This window comes from Coloeus monedula (assembly GCF_965178545.1).
Source record: "Coloeus monedula genome assembly, chromosome: 12".
In the NCBI taxonomy this organism is placed as follows: domain Eukaryota; kingdom Metazoa; phylum Chordata; class Aves; order Passeriformes; family Corvidae; genus Coloeus; species Coloeus monedula.
The window spans coordinates 2,745,969-2,773,654 of NC_138792.1; the positions used below are offsets into that span (position 1 = coordinate 2,745,969).

Sequence of the window (27,686 nt, forward strand, 5' to 3'; positions counted from 1 at the left end):
CTCAAGAAACCAGTTCTTGCTGTAAAATACCAGACTTTAGCACATTCTGGAGAATGACATCACCCAAAGTAGCCTGCCAAAAATGTTACTTTCACATTTCTTCAACAAGAAGATTTCCTTTCACCACTCTTCTTAATTTTTTTTTTTAGTCAATCGTTCAAAAACCTGAAAGTTCTAAGTATTTCCAGGCCTATAGATGAGCAGCTTTTAACACAAGCAAGTGACTATGCCTTTTAAAAATGTTGTGTGTAAATGTACCTTTTCTCCTGGTTCTTTTTAGCAGATTTATATTTGCAACCACACTGAGCTAGAATAATACAAATTGCTGCAATTGCCATACTGAAATGTCTTTTTTTGCTTTTGATTTATCCCTATTCCACTGAAGAATACTCTATTTTATGAAATTATGTCTGCCTGCTTAGTGAGCTGTAGGTAACCCACTGGAAATACTGAACATGAACAATAAGATAAATTAGAAAAAGCAGAAAGCTTTTTAAAGGTGAAAAGTGCAGGTAAGTGCATTCCACTCCTCCAAACAGCGTAAACAAGCAACAAAAATCTCTAACTTGCAGAAATTATGGTTCTTTCACTGAAATATTCAAGATAAAGCTCTTCCCTTTCACAGTTTTGATGAAGGTTTTGCATCTTACCTTGGTGGAAACCACAGCTGAAGTACACAGGAGCTTTCATCGTGTGCTCATCAGTCTCAGGTGTTACTCTTTTCTCTGTCAGCGTTATCAAGTCAACACCCAGCTCCTCATTGCACAAATTGTGTCTTCATTACCAGGTTTGAACCTAAATAAGATAATTCCATGTTAGCTAGTGCTGTGAACATTGGGATCATTTCCCTTCTGAAAAAAAGGGTATAAACTGCAGCGTGTTCAAGGTAGGAGTATAAATTAAAAGCTGTGTATGCAACCCAATGGCATTTCTTTGGTGTAAAGGAATGTTCTATATTCATCTTTTGTAGCTCTTGTTATTAAACAAATGAATAGAAAGACTACTGAAATTCAGATGCCTTTTTTTGACAGAAGCTGAGCTAGTCCTAAATATGAAGCACTTTGTATGGTGCAGAAAATAAAGCAGCTTTCAGACAAGAATCCAGCGTTATCAAAGGGGAAGACAAGATAGTTCATTACAATTTTCTAATGTAACAATGCAATGCTATAATGTCTTTAAAATTTCATACTTCACATAAACATTTCTATGATCTATAGGTACACAGTATCTTTAAGAGACACAGCTGTGGAGGAAACACTATTCTTTAGTTCTTTTTTCTTAGCGCTTCCACAATGATTTTTTAAATACAGATTTAGAAAAAAATAGGGCAGACAATGAATGCAGCTGGTTTGCTTTGCTTGTAAAGTAAAAACATCATATCTAATGTTCTCCAAGAATAGGCTGCAGTCCTCCTGTAAGAAGCATTAAAATAAGTTACTTCTTAGTTATTTTTTGTTAAGAGTCTTGGCCATAGTAAATTAAGAGCCCCAAATTTGTGCTGAACTGTCTTCTATAATCACATTTTAATGTAAACCTTAAGAGAATTCCACAGTTATTTTGGATTATAAGTGAAGGAGAACAAGGTTTTAGGCCTAATCTCACGACTCACAGCTCTTCCTTCTGCATGGCACCCAGTTATAATTACTTAAGGGATGCTTTCTACTGCCTGTCTCATATGATTGATAAAAGCCTGATACCATCCAAACCATTCTGCTTCCTTGAGACAAGAAAAAACTACATGAATTCTCCTCAGATTGAAATACACTGATCCCAGGATGGCTCAGTGAAGTGAATGGAGATTTAAACAGTAATAAAATGAACTCTTGTTTGTTCTATTAGCTCAGCAACTCCAGGCATCAGTGGATCCATTTAGATTAAGTGTGTTTAAACAATGAAAGCTATTTTTAAAATGCAGAAGGGGAGGAAAAACCCCCAACACATGGAGATATTGCACTGGGAATGGGAGATTTGATTCAGCTGTGCATGCGATACAATATTCTTTTGAAGTTAAAATACTTTTATTTACAGTGGCTTTATTTGCAGATTGTAGTTTTCTTTCTGCAAAGGACATCACTGCGAGGTGAGATTAAAAACAAACTTCACAGATCCCCATTTTGTGGCATTAAGAGTAGAAACCAGAGGAACTTTCCCCTTCAGTGCTTGTCAGGGCTGCCCTGAGAAGTGCAGTGCTGGATGCTCGGGTTACACCTAATCCCCCAGCTGCGAGGGACAATTAGCACCACAATCTCTAGAAAAGCTTTCAGCTCTCAACAGGTGCCTCAGCATTGTGTTCAGGTTTAAATCAAAATCTGGCAGAGGGAATGTCCCACCTCCTGCCAGCCCTCCCCTTTGAAAGAACTCTTGTTACAGCCCAGTCAGAGCAGCTCCACTCTCATTTTCTCCAAAAAGACCAAACATGACTTTCACCCCTTTGTCTGAGTGCTTTTTTTCCTTTATCTTCCTTCATCTCCCTTCATCTCTCTGACTGAGAGATCTGAAGCCAGGAAGTGGAATTTATTTGTTGCATACTACAAGTCTACTACTTCTCTCCTGACTGAAAATAGGAGCAAATCCTTTGAGAGCTATATAATTATATTGACAAAAATCTGAGTCTTGGCCTCTCTCTGGGCAGTTTCAGAAAGGAGAGGCCAGAAAAATACAGAAATACATCAGTCTAACATTAATATTGTATCTGCATTAAGGTGTGAATTATAGATCTGAGGGGTTTTTTGTAATATTGTCCATTATGAAATTTCCTTCCCAATCAAAAATCATATTCTTTAGATTAAAAATTGTTTGTCTTTCAGAACATCTTCACAAGGCAGAAATGGCAAAGTGCCTCTTATGATTCCAACTTGTACAGTAAGTAAAACAACACTGAACGCTTCTGAGAAATAGAATAGGCATGCTCTACCCAGAAGAGAGATTTATTAGGAAGAATTCCCTCCTTAGTAGTCAGTCAAGCTTTTCTGATCCAGTAATAAATATTTTTTGGCAAAATAAGCAATTTAGAGCCCTGCAATACTCAAGGGAGGCCGCCTGCCTAGTGAATTAATCATTTATGATGAATAAAAAGAAAATCGTTATGAGAGATATCAAGAGATGCAGTAAAACACAACAGCACTTAAAAGAATAAGAAATCTTGACATTTGATCTGACTTGTTTCCACATGGAGACAAGATTGATAATACAAACCAGATATTCCTTTGGCACAATTCAGATTATAAACTCAAGTCTCCACAACACAATGAGAAAACAGCAAGTAGATTAATCATGCACAATTTCCAGTTTGCTTTCTTCTCTGCATCTTGTGGAGTCCTTTTGCCATTATCTTTCTGGGCCATCCTTGTGACTGTTTCTCCCATTTTTTTGCTGCCTTCTGGTTCCCCTCCACCTCCCATGGGCAGATCCCAGGGGCTCACACCCTGTCCCTGGCAATCAGTCCCCAGGGAACTCAGTATCCTAAATGGTGTGTTGGACTTGCTAAGCCTCTAACATCAGCTTTTATTATTATTTTCTTCCCTCCATCTAAATTTAGTAACAACTAATTCTTAATCATGCATCTCCTGCCTCCCTTGGATCTGAAGCTTCCCCTGGATCAGAAATGCTGAATACATGAGAGGGAGGGTCACAAACATCAATCTTCACATATAACCGAAGCCATACACAACCTATCCTAGCAGCCTCACAGTCAGAACATGGAAATAGCTCCCAGTTATGCTGCAACATCTTGCCATTCCTTTAGGATGGCTACAGAAAATTCTTCTCCTGAATTGAAGCTGGCAGCTAAAACAATGGCAACCCTGGAAGTCAGGATCCTCTGAGTGGGGCCTCTCCCAAAACCAAAAGGGCTGAGATGTCTGATGGGCACAGGGGACAGCTTGGGTACAGCAGATTTGGAAAAGAGGTGCAGATGAGGCAAAATAGTCTGAGAAAATTAAATCAAGGCAAGAACAGAGAAGAAAAATCAATGTTCCTGGCAGTTTGCCATTGGCACAATCAGCTCTGTATTGACATCAGTATATTCCAGTAACTGCAGCAAATCCAGTTTGCACAGCTCTGCCCAGTAGAACTCATAAGCTACACTTTTACTGAATAGCAGAATTAAACTCCCTTATTTTAAAAATAATCAGTCTCAAACTTTAATATACCAAAATTCACTCAAACAAAAATGGCAGAACCACTGCAATGTAAAGAGCATATTCTCTTTAACTGTCTTAGTGCAACTACCGTGGCTTGCAAGAGGGAAGTCTGGAGTCTTCTATTCTATCAAGAACATCCTTCTGTTTCCACAAAACAGCAAATCTATACTAAAACAAAAATCTTCACCTAAATGTTTCCAACCCACTTTCCCAGAGAGCGGTTTCATGAATAGATGTGTTTGCAGGATGAGAAAAAGCTCATTCTGCCTATCTGTTTCATTAGGCAAGCAATTAGCAGAACACACACAAAGCCAAAAAGACAGGATTTGGATTCCCAGACACCCTGGATTTCATGCCAGTCACAAAGATAAGTGGACAGCTTGAGGTCATCAGTATGTTACATGTTTCACTGGAAAATATTCATCTTTTTTAGGGATTCAACTGACTGTAGAAAATACCCTATACAGAAAGATGAATTTCACTCTGCTGAATTATTTTGTTACCAGCAGTTTAGGATTCACTATAAGCCTTAAGTACAAGCCAAAATTTAATTGTCCTACTTTTTCAATAATTGTAATAAAAGAGACAAGACCCTGATCCAATTTATTTACAATCTAAACAAGACTGAAAATAGCAAGGAAGCTCTGAACAAGTATTGATGACTCTAAACAGAAGTAATCTCAGGAAACCAGAAGCCTATTGCAGTTGATTGTTGTTCATGTGAAAACTAAATTTGGTTTATTTTGGGGTGCTTCTAACGAGCCTCTCCAAAGTGTGAAGGAACCAAAAGCAAGAACATAAACTTACTTTACCTGGCAAATCACTGAACAAGTGACAGAATCACATCTCTAAAAGAGGGGCAAAAAATTACAGAAGAGGCATTAGAAATCAAGACACCAAAAAGTAAAAGAAATTAGGAAGCACCTGTATGGGGAAAGAAGTGGACAAAGGAGAAAAGGAAGTTTAAAGAGTGAGCTGGAAGTGGTGCAAGGGTTGCTGGACTTCAGATGGGCAACGCTGCTCATTTACAGAGCTTCAGCTGCTCTGCTGAGGAGAGAGCAGGAGTGATGGATGCATCCCAGTGTGGGATAATTCTGAAGTCAGAGAACATATGCTTTGAGTTTAATCCAACTGCAGAGTTCTGGCAAACATGCTGCATTTAGAGAGGCAAACACATCAACTTCAATTTTTTTAGCAGCTGTGCTGCCCTTTAATTCCTCACACCCTGAAGTGTACACTTGTACCCCTCTCCCTCACCTCCAAAACGCAGACCACTTAGAACAGCCCAGCCTTTCTATCTGAAGCCAACTAACAGCTCTTGCCCACTGGAATTTTCTTGGAGATATACTGTTATTTTCCACTTGTTCTGCCCATTTTCTTCTTAATTAAACACACATTGAAGTGTCTTCCTAGGAAGGCTGAGCCCTACCAGCAGGAACCAAGACTCACTAGTTCAGCTGGCAAGCTCCTCCCTAGAAATCCCAAGTTATCCCAGATCTAGAGAGCCTCCTCTCTTTCACAAATTAAGGTTCTCCTCCCAGACCCACCAGTTCCTAGCTCTGCTCCATAACTCCAAGCATTTCAGCATTAACCCAGTGTATCAGATCCAATTGAAGTCAGCAACACCATGAGACCACCTCTAACCACACTTTTCCTTCCAGCCCTCAGTGGGGGTTTTACTCACACACCTCAGGTCAAGTCCACGAACTCTCTCCAGCAAAGCCAAGCTGCCTTCCAACAGAAGTGAGAAGCAGGAGGCAACATCTATACCTCTCCTCACAACCAATCAGGCTTTGGCACCAATCAAGCTCATTGGCACCAGGTTTTTTACATTCCCTCCTAATTACAGCAAACGTTCTCTTAAAGCTACAAACCTTTTAATGTGAGCGGGGTACCAGGTGGGAAAGTGGTGATGGCAGTCAGTGCTGGAACAGTCCCCTTGAGGCCAAAGGGGAGAAAAGGATGGTGTGAGAGAGGTGTAGAAAAGGAGAAAGTGTTAATTTTGTACCTGTTTTTTCTCTTCCCCTGGCAAATGAGGGACAGGAGGAGCTGCACAGAGGGGAGATATGCAGAAGGAGGGGGATGCTTTGTTTTAGGGCCGCTGGGGGAAGGAGAGGAGCATCTGGCTGAGGCAGCAGCCAGAGGGGGGTTAACCCTGCTCCCCTTCGTGGCTCCAGAGCCCCTCTGGCTGCTCACCCCCAGCCCTACCTCTGCTGCTGTGGGTAGGGAGGAACATCCCACGGGGAATGGGAAGAGACAATATTGCTGTAAGCATGAACTGGCAGCTGATTATGGAGGTGTTTCCCAGGGCTGGCCTCTTGTACAAATGCATTTATTCCCTATCTCACACAGGAATGAACTGCTGTGCAGGCACCTATAAATCTTACCTGCAGGCCTGGGGTTTTGTTGGTTTGTTTGTTCTGAGCTGCTGAACTCATAGGAACCCCCTGGCCATGGCTGGGTGCAGGAGCTCAGCACCCCTGGACTCCAAAGCACAGGTACAACTCGTCAGCTCCTCATTAGCTCAAAGCAGATGTCCCACACACTCATCCCTGCCTGTGATGCCTTTGGAGCACAGAACGATCTCAGCTGAGGCACATCTTGTGCATGCACCACATTCCTGCCCACCTCCAGCGCACAGGAAATTCAGCTGGCGCAGGGTGTCGGAAACAGCCTCAGTGCAGCACGACAAACAGGCTCCCAGCACTGCTTCACCGAGACACAAATTTCAATCTTGTTTATTCAGTAATGACTGCTGCCCGCTGTCGCCAAGAAGACCCAGCTCCCTTAAACATAGAAACTCTATTTGTTAAGATATTGTTTGGCTCCTCTTAAGCTTTGTATTTTGTTTTCATTTGTCAGATTGAGCACTGGTTGGCTGTATACTGAACTAGACTATGACCCCTGATTCACTCTTCCACCAATTCTCTTCATATCTCTTAATTGTCTTGAAATAGCCAGACTTCTGCATGGTAATTAATGTTACTGTGAACTTGGACACTGGAAATCCTAAAATGATTAGATTTCTGGCGGGCTGAATGAACCAGTGCCTGCCAGTGTAACGGGATGCAGTGATCTGAGCACAGAACTTCGAATTGCTGACTCCAAAACCTGGGCCTACCTTGTTGTTCTGCCTCTGCCCTTCCCTCTGCAGAAGGAGAATCTCTCTCTTTATCTACCTACCTCCCAAGTCAGGGAATAAATTTGGAATGTGACATAAGTGCTAACACTAATTAGTAGGAAAAACTTTCCCTGTTCATCTCAACATATTCAACAACAGATGTCTATCACTTAAAAAAGACTAATCGAAATTTTAAAACATATATTCTGGGCAGAATATTTTTAAAACAGAACATATTCAAGATGGAATTGTCCTGACAGTGCCTGATGTAGACAGACTCAGGGCAGCTCATTTTGTTTAAAATTTAAATGGAAAGCTTGTGGGACTTGCTTTTGTATTTTTCTGTTATAAATAAAAAAGTGTGTTATAAACAAAGAGATAAAAAAGAATTTTCTTAGCGCTGGTAGATTAAGACATCATTTGTAATGCCCAGGAGAGGGAAACTTAGGATTTACTGCTTTTGGATCCAAAGTGTCATGGAGCATTAAGAATCCTGCAAAGCTGCCCGACCTCAGGCTTTGTGGAATTCCCTGTCCCACAGCACAGAGAGGACACAGACCTGCTCTGCCTTGCAGTAGTACCCTGAAAATGGACCCCTCAGGATTTTGGCCTGCAGAGGGTAGAAAGGTGGCTGCTGTTTTGATCTCCAGTTATTGTACAGTGAAACATTCATTCATGCAAAAGAGGAGAAAGGCAAAGATCGTTGCTGAGGAAATGAGGATGAGCATTTCCTGTAAAATACAAACAGTTCACGTATAGAAAAGGACAAACCTGAAGCATTCACACAACTTCCAAGGTAAATTCCAACGAGCTTCTGGGAAAACAGAAAACAGCCCATCATGTTCTCATAGCAAAAGTGAAATTGTCATATTTAATCAGGATTTCTTTTCTCTGTGCTGTGAGACTTTAGATGCAGTAAGACAATCAATGTTGCACAACAGAAAAAGTAGATATTCCATAATGTCCTATTCCAAGAGAACAACATTTCAAGTTTCAGGCTTTTGAAAGTCTTACTTTAAAAATGAAATATAAAAAGAATTTGGGTATTCTATAAATGCATATGCTGGAGCCAGGCTAAAAATGTTCTTTGGACATCCAGTTTCAAGCAAACAACCAAACTGCACTTGCATATGCTCCTGGTGTCAGCCTGTCTCTCCAAGCTTAGCAAGAATACAGCTGGGCCTCACCCATCGTTTTCCAGGAGATAAGATCCCTAAATCCCAGTATCACATTTTGTAGAGTTACTGATATAATGTAAAACCAAAATTTTCCATCCATAAAGACATCAACACCCAGCTCTGCTGAAACATGGACCCTCCTGAGCCGAGGAGTATGAAATGATGCATGAGCACAGTTTTATACTCAGACAGATACACGAAATAAAATTTTTAAGGTCACCCTAGGAAAATGATACAAGTGGAAATTAATGATTGAGAAATTATCAACTAATTTCTAAGCTTTTCATGCACGTTATGGAAAACTGAATGCAGAGTTATTCAAGATGATTTGGCACTCTAAGAACCTGTTGCTGTTTCGTATTGTTATTTTATGTTGCTACTGAACAGCAGACAGGCAAGTCTGCAGGACCAAAGCTTTTAAGACAACTGGTCTGTCAGCCACCCCTCTGATTATAAGGCAGTGACTCTGGAGAACTGAAAATCAGCAATTGCCATGTCAGCTCACAGCGAAGAAAAATTTGTGATTTAGGGAAATAATTAGTCACATGAAAAATATTTTAAATTTTGTAACATGACTGCTTACATCAAGAGTAGTAAGAGTGGAGATAGTCATTAAAATGTTTGATTTTTAGAGAATATTCGAGAGTTCGAAGGTTTCACCTTGAAAGAGGTAACAACATCTCCCGGTTTGCAGAGTGTAGCCAGTGTGCATTCTATTCCTGATACACTTCAGATAGAAACACTTACATAAGTGCCAGGTCTGGAGGAAACAAATGAGTTCCAGAACTGGCCATTTGCCAGATCTCCAGGGTTCAAGCTCTAGGTGAAATGGGAACGTGAATATGTTACAATATAAATCTTCTGGTGGTGGATGTGAAATCACTTTAGTGATCACAGAGCAGTTTCTGGTGAACAAGCCCCTGCTGTACAAGTACACTGCTGGCTCTGGCTGTCCTTTTTTTGCTGACAGTCTTGGCAGAGAAAGCAAGGACTCACTGATAAGAAGGGACTCTTATCTCCAGAGGTGGTCCTCGGGTCAGAGTTGAGGAATGTTGGCTGGATAGCACCAGAGCATGTGCTGCTGCTGCTGCCTGCAGTGTGTTTATCTGCTCCTTCCATGAGCACCTAATGCTCCATGACATAATTAGGACCAAGAGTAAAGCTACGAACGAAAAGAACCAAATATTTCATCAATGACAACAACACCAAGAACTACTTTACTAAGAAATAAGACATTTTTGAACCTCAGGAGAGAATTGGAATAGAAATAAACCTTAAGACGTGAAATTTTAGTTACAAGATATCAGGAAAGAATGTTTTCTTTGGGGGAGTTCTTCTCAAACTAGCAGCTGTCATATTCCTTTATCCCAGTTTTAGAGGCACAGAACCAGCCTAGATGAACAAAGACAATTCATATGCCATGGGAAAACCCACCTGTAAGAACCTTATACCTAGAGATCATGTGGAAGTTTCTTACTGTCAAAGTTATTTGAGCAGCAGAAAAGAAATACAGCAGAAAAAAAAAAAAATGCTCAGCAATTGCAAACCCCATTTAATCCAGAAAGATGGAACAGGGAAACTCAAGTTATTTTTAAGCCAAGGCTGAACCATCCAGTGTAATCATCTGAGTGCCACGAAAGCGACAGGAGCTGGAAGGGTCAGAATCAAAACCCACCCATGGAAGTGTCCCCCTCAGCAGGGACTGTGCTCATGGCATAAAGAGATTGCCCAGGGTATCCTGATGTGAGGCCACTGAAACAAAATTTACTTAACTGTAAAAATTTGTATTTCTTTTAAGTCACCTGTAGAAAATCTAAACTGAAATCTTCATGATTTTTAAGTTCTTGGCAATGTTTCTTCTCCCTTTTTCTCCTTCACTGAGCACAAACTAACATACACCGTGTCAGTTAAGGTCAGGCTTATCTGAGCCGTCTCTGAACTACTAATTCTTCTCTCTCCCAAAAGTGAAATCCAAACCTGTTGAAACTGGCCTCTCTTTTCACAAAACAGGATGTGAAACGAGGGCTGATAGCCCTGAGAGTAATGAAAAAAAATCAAAAGCAGTTTGCTTTTGTAATGGTGTTAACAGTCTAACAAGCTTTAATATATCAAACACTCATGGAATATTACAAGATAATATTAATCAGGGACATAAAAATTCAGAAATTTATACTTTTGGCAAATGTTGTACTTCTATATAACTTATATATATATATACATAGAAAAATCCAGTGTGTTTGTGTGTGTATCAGGAATCAATTCTACCCACCTGCATATATGTGAGTTAAGTATCCACTTTGTGCACAAAAATAACCAGCTGTCAGGTCTCTGAAGGACCCAAAAGGACATTATTTAACAAAAATATTCTTGTCATAGAAACCTACAGCCTATATCAGGTTATATGCAAACAGTTATTAGCTATGTAGTAGAACTTTGATCACTGCTTTTGGAATTTGATAGTAAAGTTTTAAAATGCTGGAATAGTTTGTTGGACTACACTTAGCACAGTCATTAAAATACAAAATTCAACATATTCTACACATGTTATGTTTATGTGAATGAAAAGGCTACCAGGGGTATATTTATGATTTCCTGTGCCTCTATCCCCTTGCTTGTTCTTCTGTCCTGGTGTTTGCTGTCTGATCTACACAACAAATGTTCTTCAAGGAGTCCATGGGTGCCCTTACAAGTGCAATGCTCCATTTGTAAATCACTTGCATCCAACTTTCTGCAGGTACTTAACTCTGGGTATGTGGAAACACACACAGGGATGATTTCAGACACTCACATCACCCCCAGGCCATTTCATGCACACAGATAAAAAGTTCAGAACAAGCACGTTCTGTCTGAAGGTGCTGCCTGCTACCCCTGCAGCCCAACCTTGACACAATTTATAAATCTCCTGCATGTTCCCAGGACGTTCCACGAATCCAATTGCAAATAAACAAACACAAACAGCCAATGTGGCCTTTAATATGAGATGAAAATATTTTTATCTATTTAAATGTGCATTATCCTGTGCTGTTAACTTTTGCATACCATGGTGGTAGTTGGTGATGAAATTGTGTAAAAACTTTAATGACTTCTGTGTTGGGAATATCTGAGTTATGCAGGCTGTTTGCATCTGCCCAACCCCACTTTTCCTTCAGAGGGACAATTGAGTGTCCCTGAAAAGGAATGCCTGTTGTCTTACTCAAGATCAGGCATCACAGATAATAAAGACACAATTGTTTTGGACATAGAACATGAAGTGATGATTAATCCTTTCCCTGTGCATTCTTGTCAAGTGCTTACTTCACCTCCCACTTTAGACAGTTCTCAAAAACCATCTGGCCTACAGTCCTTTTCTTTTTTGGTTGTTGTTTTGTTTTGGTTTTGGAATATGTTGCCTAATTTTTGTTAGTCATGATGAAAAGTTAAAACCAATGGTGATGAGTCTGCACCAGGTGCCTGGTATTACATCATGCTAGACATTATCTTGCAAAACAGTCAAATACTTATTTTGGCTGAAGGGTTTTTTTCCAGAGCAGGACTGGATATTCTTCCCACCCACCCACATGTATTATTTTCTATTCTACTACCCAGAGGGCCATGAAGGAGAATGCCACTTTATAAACAAAGAGACAGTTGTGCTCTCCTGAAAATGTAAAGTTCATTCTTTCACTTGGACCTTCATGTACCAAAATCAGGTAAAGAATTCCCTAATTCTGTACATAATACACTGAAGTGCAATTGTACAATGACAAGCACAAGCATGGTTGAAGGTAGAGAGAGATAAACAAGTAATATTATGTTCAAACCCATCCACCCCATATGAAACAGACTGTTTTGAGGCTCTTAAGCACACAGCGCCTTCTGGCCACAGCCAAGAAGTGCTCCTTTCAGGAAAGGCAACACTTTGCTTTGATACATGGACTTGTCTCACAGCTAAAATGTTACTCATGACACAGACGTTGAGTTAAATCATTACAAATAAACAAGCCCATTTCCCTATCTGGGCATTCTTCTACCAAACAAAAAATACTTTGCATTGTTTCAGGTGAAATCCCCTCCAAAGTGACTTGCCCAGATAAGAGTGTTTACTTGAGTTATTTTACCATGCAGTTATGTTGTTTTCCATCCAGAGTCTAGCTGAGATCCGAGATCCAAGATCGTTCTGTTGCCATTGGAGTGTGATGTCGGAGCAGCACTTGCAAAAGACATTTCACCCCCCCAGGGCACGATATCTCAAATATCTCAGCCATCTCTCTATAGTGTGATGGATCATCCCTGTCTTTCCTTTTTGGCTACACAGGGAACCCTGACAAACAGAAATCTAATTTTTATCTGGAACTCTGGCTAATTGCCTGCTCTCTTTTAAACTGGCTGCTGACACTAGGGAAAGCAGTCCTTCTCTGAAAAAAAAATGTTAAAAGGGATCACCAGGAGTTATCTTCAGTATCAGGGACCTTTTCTTTGCAAATAAAAGCTCTTGGCTCTTTCCTTTTTGAGACCTCTGATATTTGTGTGTTTGTGTTGTACATTTTCATTAAATTCTCAGTCAATTCTTCTGCTCTGGGGCTCTATTGGAGTTGAGACACCCATTTTGTTATTTGTTCGCCTTCCCAACTGATTAAATTAGGCCTAAGCCCACATATTTTTGTAAGCCAACAGTTTTGATATCAAATAATCACAATAGGTACACTGCTTTTATAGCATTATTTTTATGTTTCTCTAGAAATTAGATGTCTCTTTCTTTCTAAAACATTAATGAAACTCTTTGCACTATTAAACACCTTTACCAAAGGCGACTTTCAAAGGACTATGCAGTGACAGTATCATGTTTCACTGTGAAATTTGGGACCGTGGAGCCATGACAGACACAGTTACACAGTAAGTTTGACCCTAGATGACAACCCAGGACAGATAAAAAGTAATCCTTCCTCTATCTTTCTGCACCTTCTTTCCCCTCTTTTATTTTTTTTAATCTTTATAATGGCCTGATCATACATAAACCCAGACTATCCCACTTTCTCACAAACGTTGCTAGGTTTGTACTATGCCATTATTAGAAGAGGGGCACTGATTTCAGAACTTTCCAAACACTGTGTAAAATGAGAAAGTAGCCCAAAGTCAGAGAAACTGGTTCCCAAGCAAAGAATAAACAACTAAAAATAAAATACATGTAGCAAAAATATTATTATAAAAATTACAGATTTACAGCCCCAGTCTGTGATCAAAGTTCTCTAAGTTGCTATCACATAAAAGCTCTGCTCTGTCATGGAGGAACATTACAGCTCCTCTATTGTTCTCAAACACAGCTCAGGTCAAAGAAGTAGCATAGCAAATCAATTAATGTCCTACCTGCCTCCCTCACTAATTAGAGACTCAGCCTCTCTCTCTGCTCTTGATATTTGAAACTTCTCAGAAGGTGAAGATTAAAGTAGCAGCTCTCAAACTTTTCCACAGGGTTTCCTTTTTAAGCCTTACCTTCCCTGACAAGTATGGATTCGGTTGAGGTGAAAGAGCATTAGGAAATTTTACCACCTCTGCTGCTTTTATTTATTTTTATTCACCCCTATAAACACAGTCTGTTAAACACTTCCACAAAGGAATATCTTTATTATCTGACCTCCAATTCTGGTTCTAAAAATATTCAGATCATCCATAATATTGAACCTAATTGTTGTTAAACCTAATTATTCTTGTTCCTCCCTGTTCCAGGAAATGTGGGCACAGTACACCTACAGTAAAGGTCCCATCAACATCCCTGGGTTTGTAATCATCTTTCAGATATAAACCAGCATTGTCCTTTTTTTTCATAAGAGAAATTCTTCAGTCTGTGTGTCTGAATTCCCACTGGACCATTGAGATACATGTTTTCTACTCTTTCTGCTGGTCATTCCACTCTGAACAACGAGGACTGTATGTTCTGTCATTGTTATTTGGCTTCCTATATTTTCCATATACCAAGAGTATGGTCTAGCAAAACTTTTAAATGCCTTTCCTTTTACTCCCTCTTTGTTCCAGGCATGGGGACCATCCACCAGTACTAGGGATCTAATCCGATTTAATTATTAAACATGCAGGTCTTTGTTTCCATTACACAACTTGTCTGTGTGTAATAGAAGAATTTGCTCTGTGTTGGTGCAGCTTCTTGGACTAGCACATGATTTGCATATTCACACACAATTAAACACAACACAGGACTGAACCCTGCACATGTGTGTATCACACACGGGTGAGGCTTCTGGGCACATGAAAACTGCTCTGGAGTGATGCAGAGCATGATGGCACCTGGTAAACGCCTGGATATACAAACCCCAGAGAGGAAAGCAGGAGTGCTTTTGCAGGGATCCTGTGTTTGGAAGGGTTAATCCAGAGCTTCACTCTCCTTTGAGAACAGCATTTAAGAACCATATCACACACCCGGACTGTGCACTTGCAGCATGCACTGAAGCCAGTGGGAGTCACGGCTTCTCCCAGCAGCGAGCCATACACACATAAACTAAGTTAAAATATATTGTTTACATACTGCAAACCTAATAATTCACAGAGCCCCTGGCACGGTACCGCAGGATTTTCCCGCAGACACAACCACTTCTCCAGAGCTAGTTTTTCATATCTTGGTAGCAGCTGACCCACGAACCATTTTGAGACATAAGTCGGTGTTTTCTTAACCTGCCCGTGCCCTACTGTAAGCGGTCCAGGGAGCAGCTGCGCTCCGAGCCCTCGGGAAGCAGCCGCGGTTCCCGGCGAAGGTTCCCGGCGGGGCCGCTGGGATTTGGGCGCTGTCAGTGCAGTGCTCCCTGCCGGGCTCACCAGGGCATCCCACAGCGTTCGCTCGGGGCAGGCGCTGCCCGGCCCCAAAATGTGCCCAGAGCTGCCTCTGCTCTATGTGCTCATCCTTTCAGGGTGTTTATCAAGAAGCTGAGCAAGAATAGCAAGCAGAGCACAGCAGGGTAAAGATTATTCCTGACAAGTCTCACATGAGCTATTCTTTTTTTTCTCAATTAGATGATTTTTAAATTTTTTAATGTGTTTTATTGCTATAGGTTTCTTCCCTCCTTCCTGATTTCCAGCTATCTAGAAGTTTTTTTAAAGTACATTAGATTGAGTCAACCCCCAAAATTTATCTCAGCCTCAAAAATCCTAACAGGTTCCAATTACCATATTGGTTGACTGTTAGTTTTATTTTAACTGGACCCTTACTCATGGCAACCTTTAGGTTAGGAACAAATTGTTCCCTATGCAGGTGCAGAGGCCCTGGCACAGGGTGCCCAGAGAAGCTGTGGCTGCCCCTGGATCCCTGGAAGTGTCCAAGGCCAGGTTGGATGGGGCTTGGAGCTCCCTGGGATGGTGGAAGGTGTCCCTGCCTGGGGCAGGCGGTGGGAGGAAATGAGCTTTAAGATCCCTTCCCACCCAAACCATTCCATGATTTTATGAAACTCTCACTTAATGGTCCAAATTTATTTCAAGTGTATGAGGTCCAAACTGGAATAACAGTTTTAAGAAACTGGTGGGGCCTGCATCCATTAAACCAGAGTTAGGGAACAGTTAGCAAAGGCTTCTATTACCCAATATTTAAGATGAATTATGTAATTCCATCATAAGCTAATAAATAATTGATATCTAGAGGGAAATTCTGATGTCATTCTCAAAAACACAAGTCTGTCCAGTTATCTTTTTCTATGAGTAGTTTTTAGACAGAAAAGTGAATTTTAATTCTAGCTTTTCCTAATCTTTCTTAGATGACACCTCGAACAGAACAAAATGTTTTAATAGAAAACAAGTAACTCGAGCAAGATGATTGCATAATTATAAAACATTCTGATTTTCCAAAAGCAGATGGAAAAAGCTTATACTGAAAGACATTATTCAGGAAATGTTAGAAACATCTCTTCTATGAATTTCACATTGAAGGAAACATAAAATGATACAATGAAAAAGGACAGAATCCAATTATTCTAATATTTTATTTGTCAGAAGCCAATTTTAGGCATTCCAGGGAAAGGCAGAAAACCGATTCTGAACAATACAGAGGCTCAATGGACTCAAAGTTTAAAATCTGAGCAGGTGTTGGAAAATTGTATCTGCCCTTTTTTCTGTTTGTTGTCCAAAAATGCAAATTGCTTTTTACCGGAAACCTTCCAGCTACATTTTAGCTTGAGACAATTTAGCATCTACTCATGCTAGTGCTGAGAGAAAAAGCCATCAATGTCAGCACACAGCAGTCTGGATTTTATAATCACACGTCTCTCAACATCCTTCTACATAATGCACAGGACCAGGTAATTACAGCACGATTTTTAAAAGTCTCATAATTAAATAAAATTAGGATAGAAAAAACAGAGACATAAGGAAACTTATGTGTTGGGGGCTGCCAAATATGGATAATTGGCCCCATTTTCTTTAGTAACTGAAATATGTAAACACCAAAGCGATAAGAAATCAGCCATTTCCACTCATATGGAAGATTCCTTAAAATTTAAAAAGTATCTGTGCTTTGTTAACGGTATCAATAGTCAGAGCTATGAAGTCCAGGAGCCTCTAACATCAGAATTCCGATTTGCACAGTCCTGAGCAGAATCCTTTCCTTGTTACAGACACTGTACCCAGTCTTCCAAATTAAACCAGCACTATTTTCTTAATTCCTACGTCCAGCCAGTGCTATTAAAAGGTTGGTTTTCTCTGTAACCTGTTGCTGCTGCAGGATGGGGCTGTTTACTGGGGAGGGGAGCAAGCGAGCAGCTAACAGTAAGTGGAGTTTGAGCTGAGGTTTCATCCAGCATCCGTCACAGTCAGCCCCGTGCTCCTGTGCCACGTGTGCCCCTGGCAGGAGCTGTGCTCAGAGCTGGGGGCCTGGGCACATCCTCATACCTGCACAGGCTCCAGCTGAGCTCACAACTCCCCTGCATGGGCTGGGCAAGGAACACTTCTAGTCCTGAACACTCACATCCTTCCCCAAACACATTCCAGTCCTGACCTCCAGTACCTGTGTGTCACTCCCATCATGGGTGGGAGCACAGCATCCTCTGCACTTTCTATTCTGGGCCTCATTTAAAACCTCTCTCTTTTTATTATTAAATGAGTAAGAGCAGAAGAATGGAACTACTGAACTCACATCCTTCAGTACCTTTCCAAAAATCCCTGTCCCACCTGGCCTCTTCACTGGACATTAACTGACCTTTGTTCCCTGCTGCTTTAGTGCATTTTAGGTACTTCAGGCAGGGCTCCAAAGTGCTCACAGGAGTATCTGGTGGAGCTTCGTACCTAAATAGACAAGTGGAAGAAAACCAGAACTACCAGGGTGGAAAGACTGGTATAAATCTAAAAAGACCACTGAATTTCTCTTTTTTTCTATAACTATGAAAGAAGTGGGATTGCTGTATTCTGGCATTCACCAAAAGTTGTTGCACTGTAGGTTTTGGCAGATTTTAATATGGCACCTGGACATCATTCCAGAGTTGCAAAGTTTTCTGCCCTACAGATCACCCAAGAACTTCAAAGGAAGGAAGCATATTCATTCTTCCATATATGAAGTTGAATCTTTTTCTTGCAAGTGTGTCAAACATACCTTTTCCATTCTGGGTGCTTTATTTCACTTCCAGAGCTGGACAGTCTGAGTTATCCACAATATCTTGCATCCGTTTGGGAATTGCTTGCACAAGATTCCCCTGATGACAGTTCCCATTAGCACACATTCATTTACACATACTTTTTTTTTTTTGGCATTTGTGAAATTCCTTTCTTCAAGTAAATATGAAAGGTTATTCCTTTAATAGTCCCTTCCCCACAGGTAGATAAGTCTATTTCAGGGAAGCCGTCGCTCAGCATGACCACGAGATCAAAGGGGCTGCAGCAGAAAGACAATCTCTGAATCTGTGAGGGGTCACTTGTCCCCTAAGCCCTGGCTGATCCAGGTCCATCCCAACCATTCTGACATTGTGGCTGGAAGAGTGGGATTGCCAGGAATGCTGCTTCGGGTCAGCTTACATATGAATCAGTCACTTCATAAATTGGTGCAAAATTTATTTGATCAGTGTAACCTCCTTCTCCCAGGCACTAAAACACACAGAAAACCTTGGCTAGTGCCCACAGGTACAGTGAGATTATTAACTGCACATTCACCCAAAGTTTGCTCTGTGGCCAACAGCAGATCTCAAACCAGAACTGATTCCTGGTCCGAGGACACAGTGCTGACAGTGAACTGAAGGCAGATCCTTCCCATAAGGCTGAGTTACTGGAGTTGTGGCAACCAGAGCAGGGTCTATAGGAGAGAGGAAGTTCTAGTTCCTAATTTCTGTGAGAATGAATATCCCATCAAGGTATGCACTTCAAACCTGTGGGAACCTCATTGGGAAGGGGGAAGTCTTTTCTGAATGAGATCTGAACCCGCTGGCATACATGGAGTTTTGTCTGAGTGAAAACCAGCAGTTTTAGTCTCTTTTTGTATTATTTATATTAATATGTAGTAAAAACAAGAGGTATCTGAAAGGTGGCTCAGGGACAAAATGGTTTAATAACTACTAGTTCACAGATAAGAGTAAAGAATACACTGAATTTATAAAACCTTTCAGTGTTCAAAAAAATCAAATCCTTACCTGTATTATGGGGCACAGCAGTTTCTGCTCCAAATGAGAGCTGAGCCCCCTCATGAAGTGCAGTATTCTGCCTCAGGAAGGAACAGTCTGGAAGCCCAGTGCCAGGTGAACAGCCCTAGACACTGCTGTCTTTCCTTGATCACTACACAGTGTCCCCCATTGGCTTTGGACAGAAAAGGTGATACTTAGAAGATCTTAAAAAGTCCTTGGCATAGAGCAGAATTAGGGCCAGTCAGACTCTGCTGCCCTCAGTATCTTGTGTTATCCCAGCTTTAGAGGTCTGTCTAAGCACCAGGCACCCTGAGAGACAATTCAATTGCCCAATTTGCCTGTAGTTTTCTTCTTTCTGTAGCTGAGCCTGAGCTGGGAATTCAGCTGCAAGCATTTCAACATTGATGATTCACTGTTTGAAGGACCTCCAGGGAAGCCCTGCAGTACCTCCAGACAAAGTTTTCACCTCTGGCTTTTCTTGGCTTGCAGGTTTATTACCCACCAGGGGGTGAAGAGGTGTAATACATCAAAACACAACCTAAATTCCAGGCTCATACACGTGCTGATGGACCTGGAGCTCCTAATTATAGTTACATATTCGTATCAGCTGAATGAGATGCTAAATCAGCCTTGATCCCACTCTGTGCCTCTGCACAAAGCCACAGCTGATGTTGATTCTCAGCTGGATGAATGGGAGGGGGTACAGGAATATCCAGCTGTTGTGCATTTGACTCAAGAAATCATTTCGTTTCTGATGTGCAAAATGATGAGAATAAAATAAGGGGAGCAAAATAATATTCCCCACCCTGTGATTTACAAAAAAATTGCTAATGACTTCAAACCTAAGTCTCTAATGAAAGGACAATAATGGCAATAATAATGGGAAATATTGTTTAAAAGCAAGCCTTTTTTCAATCAATGCACATCTCTTCACTTTGTTTCCTCCTTGAAAGTTTGGCCAAAACAAATCTTCCTAAAGTTAATTTGTCTCACGAGTAAAAGGGTCGATGCAGCATTACATGTTCATGCTCTGGATTCCAATAAAAGAGATGTTACCATAGCAAAAAGTATTGTTGCAAAGACAACACACACAATGTAAGATTAAAGAAAAAAATCTCCAGAAATATTTACAATGCTCAACAGTAACATAGGATACCCTGTCCTAATTACATAAGAGGAGAGTGTGCTGCTGCTGCTGTGATAGCCCCACTGTGATGAAACAGGCTGGCTCCTTTAAGACTCATTTTTCAAAAGGCAAATTTCTAAATTATTTGGGTTTTTTCAAAGTCATATAAATTCCTTTTAAAATTATGTACGTCATAATGGCCTGAGGCTTGTTAAGGATTAGAAAAAAGACATATCGTGTAAAATCTGTACATAAATTGTAAAAAAAGGCAGGCCATAACTTATAATCTGGGTTAATTTCAGGAAACAGAGGAATGAAGGGGAAAAAAGGCTGAGAAATATGAATGGAAAGACAAGGCAGCAGAAATCTGAATAGAGATGCTCATGTAGCTTGTCATGTCAGCATTGTTCAGCAAGCATTTTGATACAAGGTAGTTTGGAAAGTTTCAAATAATAAACTCTGAGCTTTGTGGGCTTTCTTAGACACCTCAGAAGGCGAGAGAAAGCATGGAAATGATTGCAGGAGCAGACTCCCACGTGGGAAAAGCTTGCACTGCTGGAAAGTGAAGACAGCTGTAAATGATGCAGCACCAGCTGAGACACAGAACAAGTGGAAGAGAGAAGAGCAAGACAGCAGAACGTGTGAAATAGGGTGAAGAGCCAGGAAAATGATCTAAGTAGCAGAGTTTGAAGGGACTGCGTGAGGGTGAGGCTGCCGAGAGCAGGGCAGAGAGGAGGGCTCTGCCTTGGTAAAACCTGAGCCAAGGGGAGCCCAGAAACACCTCTGCACATGAGGGCACCTGGTGATGGACAGGGCAGGGTCTCTGCGTGCCCTGTTGGAAGACACAGAAGGATTTCAGCAGAGCCAGCCTGTGCCAGGCTACAGAAGAGATGGCCAGGCTGAGAAAGAAACCAAGATCCAGCCTTTAGCAACAGGACAATGCTGTGTCTGCTCACGGGAGCGAAAGGAAAGGGGAATGCAATAGAAGGTGTAAAGGCAGGGACAAGGATTTGAGGGAAATGGACTAAAAGGGGCAACAAAACTGTAATGTGCAAAAGCAGGGCGTGTGAGGGGAGGAGAGTAGCAAAGGAGTTCACTGAAGAGGGCAGTGATGAGATGGGAGATGGGAAAGTGGTGTGGGAGGCACAGTAAAAGCTGTAGGTCGATGGCAAATAGGCATAAATGAACAGTTACACACCACAAGATATTAAAATAATGTTTAAGTTCTTAATTAGCCATCATAAGATCTTTGACTTCACAACATAAGGATTATTTCAATAGTTTGTAGAAAGAAGAGGGGTATTTATAGTCTTGAATAAATCCTTTAAAATGCTTACACTGCAAATCAAATGTCATGAGGCAGAATTCCACCCCTCCAGGTGGTCGGTCTGCCAAGGATACACAACACACTCTGCTTGATTTGCCACTAGAAAGAGATGGAGAAACAAACCTCCTCTCTGGGTTTCAAGTGCAGAGGTGTAGTGGTTATTGATGCACATGAGGGAAGCTTCATGGTCTAATTTAAGAAATGTTGAGGCTCAAGACGAGTGCACAATCTGTGAAAAATTCAAATTACTCTCCCCTGAGCATGTTAAAATTGTCAATTTTCTGATTGAAAAATAAAGTCCTCACCTCCTCACTGCAGACCATGGAAACACCAAAATTTCTCAAAATACTTGGGTTTCTTACATATACTTACACATGGCCATATTTACATTCATACCTACACACAGCCCTGTGAATGTGGGTAAACAATATCTCCTTTATTTTTTTGTTCCTAATTGCAGCTGGAGAAATAGTTGAGGATTTTAGAGTAAACTCTCAAAAATATTTGCCCAAGGCAGACAGCATGGAAAATTTTGGCCCAAATGATTTAAGTTTGGCAAAGCCACAAGCAATAGAAAACAGGACCTTATAATAGCAAGTGCTGGGCAGCCTCATGGCAGACATCACGATTTGTGCTGCTTGTAAGACTTCATTTTTGTTAATAGGAGCTGCATGGCAGGGCTGGAATACCCTGGGGCTTCCTGTCTTTAATTTCCTTTGAATATAATCTTGGTCTTAAGCCTTCCTTCCTAAATAACCTCTGTCTTCAATTTATTTTTTTTAAGCAAATTACAACTTAACGAGCACACATTCTCATAAGGCAGAGCCTCTAATTATCAAAATGACAGTGGTGCTCAGAATCTGAATTTCACAGTCATTCAGTGACCAATTCCACAGGTCAGTAAATAATTACACACCATCCCTGCCAAAAAATAATTAAATAGGATATTATAATGCATCGCCATGTACACCTACACCTTGCATTACTTGGTCACCTGGATGATTCTTGCAGAGGAGTTTTGATGAAGGGAGCAGCAGGGAGGTGCAGATGTGCAGTCCCACCTGGCCACACAATTAATGAACACTGAGAAGGTGTTTCTCAGCCTTTATTGAGGCACAACTGTCACAAGTGCATGTAAGAGACACCAGGATGTAGCTCACCACTCTTGGATGCATCAGGCAAAATTATTCTGCTAGAAATAATTTTATATTACTTATCTTGCTGGGAATAACTTTTAGATCCTTAGAAAGGGTGGTGTCATTTTGTAGGATTGGCTTTGCAGGTCCTCTAGAGTTGCAGTACTTACATGTTTCTTCATCCTCTGATCCAACATAGAACAGTCACTGGTTATGAAGCCAAGGAGTTTCAAATTTAAACCAAGTTGGTTGCAGAGTCCTTAACTCCCAAACCTCCCAGGGCAGTACAATTTAAGCTGGGATATGGCATTTGGAATGCTTGCCAGTTGCTTTGGGCCTCTGTTGCAGCATTAGTGCTCAGAAATTCCTGCATAGTTTCTTTATGCTGCTTAAAGAAATGTGCCCGACGCTGACCCTAAATGCCCCCCATTATTAATCCCCGTGTTTCCATTGTTACACACATCCCACAGCCATACCTGAGGGGCTGACATCCAAGCAGTGAACCAAGGAAAAGTGGGCACTACTTAAACTGTTGGGTAGTTCGGAGACCACCTCCTCTCCATGACCCATCTCCTCACCCCCCATTTTTCTCTTTGCTACCACATGTGCAAACCCATGTTACGTTTAGATCTAAGTGGAAAGGAGCCATTTTCATGGTGTTCCCCCTTTGCAAAGGCTGTCAAGAAGGTTTTAATTTCTTGTTCTGGTTGCAGACTGCCTGGGGCGGCTGCAGGCTGCGCCACTAGACCCTCCTAACACACTTCTTAGTGGCCAGAAGCCTCCAGTAGTTACCAACTTCAGACCAATTTGAATTAGAACAGAATATTTCTTATTCCTATGCCAATTTCCTTAATTTAACCATACAGCTCCTTTACAACGTATTTTTTAGGTTATTCTTGGTGGGATTTTAGGGTTTTCTGTATATAAAAAAACCCACATGGCTTTTCTTTAGTGACTAAAACAATTATACAGCAATATCCTTTGAAAAACAGCTGCCAGTTGTTTCAAGTAGTTGGTCAGAGTGAAAATGAGTCTAAAAATCGTAAATCATTCCTATAATTAATCAGCAAAATTATACAACAAAGCTTTTAATCCCTGCTTTGAATATGAATGAAAATTCCTGAAATACTTGAGTTGCCTTATTCAAGGTAAAGACCTGACTTGAGGAAAATTGATCCATCTTGAAAGCAAACTAGAAAATAAGGGCTACACACATCTTCATGTGTGTTATGCTAGTCTAAGTAAAAAGATGACTAACATCACCCTAGATTCAACTTTCCACAGCAATTAGCTAAAGTATCTCAATTTATCTTTCCCTGACAGTTTATGATTTTAAGGAAATTTGAGATGTTTGGGTTGTTGGGTTTTTTTTTTCCTTTTAATGGACATTTTAGCACCATCTGCTGGTGTTAAAACTTGCTCTGGAAACTAAACACCAACTTCCTCCTTCATTTTAACTTCTTTAAGGCCTACTTCTGGCTCTTATTAGGAAAGGTTAATTGCTTGCTTTTCTACTAGAGATCCCAGGATTGCATAAGTAATTCGGCTGAATGAATCATCCAGATGGAGGATACCTTCTGAGGCCATAGATCAGTAGCAACACACTATTAAAGAAATATCTCATCTTCAGCTACATCCAAGGATAAATGCAATGGGTTTTCACTGTGTGAAAAATGACAACCGCCAGCCCTCGTTCCTTAAGAGGTAATAGAGTTTTTTCCATTGATTTATTCTGGGTTGGTACTGGTATTTAGACTACAGAATGATGCTGTGATATTGGACATTTAATGTCCGGGTGCACAGTGAAAAACTGACCTGCTAGAAACACCTCTTCTGACTGTATCCAGTTATATTATTATGTGACTTATTCCATCTGATTCATCCACTTGCTTTTTTATTCCCTTAGACTACTTCTGGCTCACAGCCAGTTCCTTCCTCTTTCAGAACCTCTCAGGGCACAGATAGTCTGAAAGCATTTCAGGAAATGGTCCCATTAGGTCTCAGCTGCCTTTGTGCAGCTCCTGTCCTGAATCCATGAAACACCTTCAGTACAAGTGTGATCTCTGCCTTGCTGAAGCCAAGCTCAGAGAATTCCTCTCTACAGGACTTGCCAAATGCCTGGGTTTGAGTGACAACATCACAAAGCAGTAAGAAACCTGCCATGCACTTCATGGTCTCTGCACAGGAAGAGATTATCAGCCCATTGGAGTATAGGCAGGTCTAGCAGGTAAATGTGCCAGGGGAATTTCAAGTTGTTCACATTGGTGACTGCTGTGACATGAAAAACTGGGAATGGACCTGGGGGTCATTTTTTCAGTCTTCTCTTTCAATACTCAGCATGACTTTTAGTGGCTGTACTTCAATCTCAGCTCCCACCCACCACCATCCCAGCCTGTCTGCACATCTCTCACACCCCTCGCTCTAAGGAATACACTCCCTCCCTCAGCTCTCCTTTGCAGCCACCAGTTTCTCTTCTCAATTGACCCTTCATTGTGCTGGGAACTCCTCCTTGCAGAATACCCATGGTTTAAAGCTGAATTTCAGTTGTCTGAACCTTAATAGGACACAGAGAAACAGTCTCTCATAAAAGTGCATTCCAGATTGCTGTGAAAAGCTGATGTAAAAGCAGCTGACAGGATGAAATGCCAGTTTACCAGCATGGGGTGTCAGGATGTTATGGGCCAGCAACAGGGCTGGGAAAGGAGTTCCTTGTCCAGCTGCAGGGCTATGGCATCTTCCCCTACAGATACCAGTAGGCTCCAGTACAACTGTACCTTGCCATTGTCAACTTTGGCAGCAGTTGCCCCATGGAATCTAAATGGCCACAAGACAATTCATTATCTTTTGCTTCCAGTCACACAGATAAAATAAAGCAAAGCCCAAACTTTGCTTGCCCAGAAATTCTCTATCCTAGACAGTGACAGAAGGTTTTTCAGATAGATGTCGTTGGCTAAGTTTTCAAAGTTGTGCTCAAAAGGATCAAGTCAAAAAAGAAATCTGCTTATTTGTTAGAAAGATTCGTATGTACACCTCCCACATCCACTGCTTTGAAATGGACCTCTTAATGTCTGAAGGGGATACAAAACCTAAGGTTCTTCTAAGGTTTCAGAAGGAGGAAGAAGGCCATGACCTTCAACCACAATTATTCTGCAGAAATAGGACTGCTTGTCTTTGCATAATGTTTTACAAAATAACCTTGAGAAGAGGTGCAATACTGTCAGCTGAAACAATTCCCTGAGAGCTGTAAAGAATTAAGGAAAGCCCTAAATATATTAAATGTATTGATGGACAAACTATGATCAAGAGATCCAGGCCAGAGTTGGTTCCATTGCAGCACTGAGCCTCTGTGGATTGCAAAATAAAGAGGCAAATTTGGTATAATTAGTCCAATTATCTATGCCAACAGTGATGAATGCCAATTCAAACCCATTTTTGAACTTCTTTTCTTCAGATGAATATAATTTATATCTGATTTCTGGCAATATCAGTGAGATTCAGAAAGAGGTTTATCAAGAAGAGAGTATTTGGGTGAGGAGGGACAAGAAGACTCTCTGCTGTTTCAGCAAAACAGAAACTGTGGAAGCAAATTAATTTGGGCAAATTTCCCATTAAAACAAAGCCAAAACCTTTTGAAACTGTCCCAATGTCCTTTCCAAAATATTTTGAACAAATGAGTTCCTTTGAATTGCAATCTACTTCTGCTTTGCAAATTTAAATGAATATACATTCAAATAAAAGGTCAAAGTTGGGATGAAAACTTTCCAAATTTAATAAAAAGAATTGCCCTGATCTCCTAGATAGCATTAAGGACAGGAAGCCACCACATGCCCTGGAACTTGCTGTGCACCAAGACAGCAGAGATCTCCTGAGCTCCACCACACGTACACAAAATTTGGTATTTGGGTTGTCAGAGCTCTTGAAGCAGCTCCATGTCACTCCCTGTCCCTTCAGTCTGATTTCAGGTGTGGTCACTTTGTTAAAAACAAATGCTGTATTTGCACATCTCATGGATTTTTTCATGCACTGGAAAAGAAGAAAATATGGGGTTTTTTCATGTATAAAATATCTAATAAAAAATCTCTGGCTTAATTACAAATTTTTTCTACATCAAGAAGTACCAAGTTGCAAGCCATCAACAATTTACACAGGCCACTCGTCAGAACCTCAAATTGCAGCAAAGACTGTTCCTAAGTGTGACAGGTTCTCCCCACCCAAGGGTGCCACAGCCCTGTCCTTTGGGGCTTTGTGCCAGTTCAGTCCCCTCATCCTCACATTAGGCTACATGAGATACTGACAAAACCAAAGAGTTTAGGTGGATGAAAGACACAGTTTTCAGTCTTGCCAAGAATAGATTTCACTGGATGAACAGGGATAGTTCATATTCCTGTTCCAAATATAGAATCCAAATATCCCTTTTTGTGTTCATTCCCTGTCCATGGTTGATTATCAGACATATCAAGTAATTACCCATCTTCACCTCTAACCTAACCTAAGTGGGCATTCTTTCTCCATGGCTGTGTTTGCTGCTGCTGGAAGAACACAGATAATTTTCTGTTCAAAATTTGATATGATAAATTATGTTTCCTCTCAGAACTAACCCAGCTTCCTCTGAAGGCAACAATAAAAAACCCATTAATAAATGATGAGAGCATTTAACAAGTATTGCTCTGGAATTTTATTAGCTCACTTCCTAACCAGCACAATTGTTCAGATAATTTCTGTTCCTCCAACCTCTCACAATCAAACTGGGAGTTCACTAAGCTGGTAGGTAGGTAGGTAGGTAGGTTGGTGGTTAGACAGATATTTTGAAGGAGGTAACATCCAAATGTTCCATTCACTGCAGCAAACCCCTACTTCCAAATATGCTCCTTACCATAAAATTATTCCTTAAGTTGCATTTAAATCAAAATGCAGTTGCAAACCTTAAACCTGGATTTCAAACTTTTTAAGTTTATGGAGAACCTATGTATTTTTCCTTCCAAAAATTGCCCTTTGTGATCAGAAGAGTTTTCCTCTGAAGTAAGGCAAAGCTTAAGTATTAGAAAAAGGAACTGCAAGTACATTGCAGTGAAGCCATGCTTA

The 27,686-nt window shown here is 40.8% G+C and overlaps 1 long non-coding RNA gene across 1 annotated transcript in view; it reads right to left on the reverse strand.

Moving 5' to 3' along the window:
- Window positions 1-673: 673 nt before the first annotated feature.
- LOC309577380 overlaps window positions 674-27,686 on the reverse strand; it is a 70,742-nt gene continuing 43,729 nt past the window's right edge. The window contains exon 3 of the long non-coding RNA XR_014226758.1: window positions 674-795. This is a non-coding gene — a long non-coding RNA (uncharacterized lncRNA). The remainder of the gene's footprint in view (window positions 796-27,686) is intronic.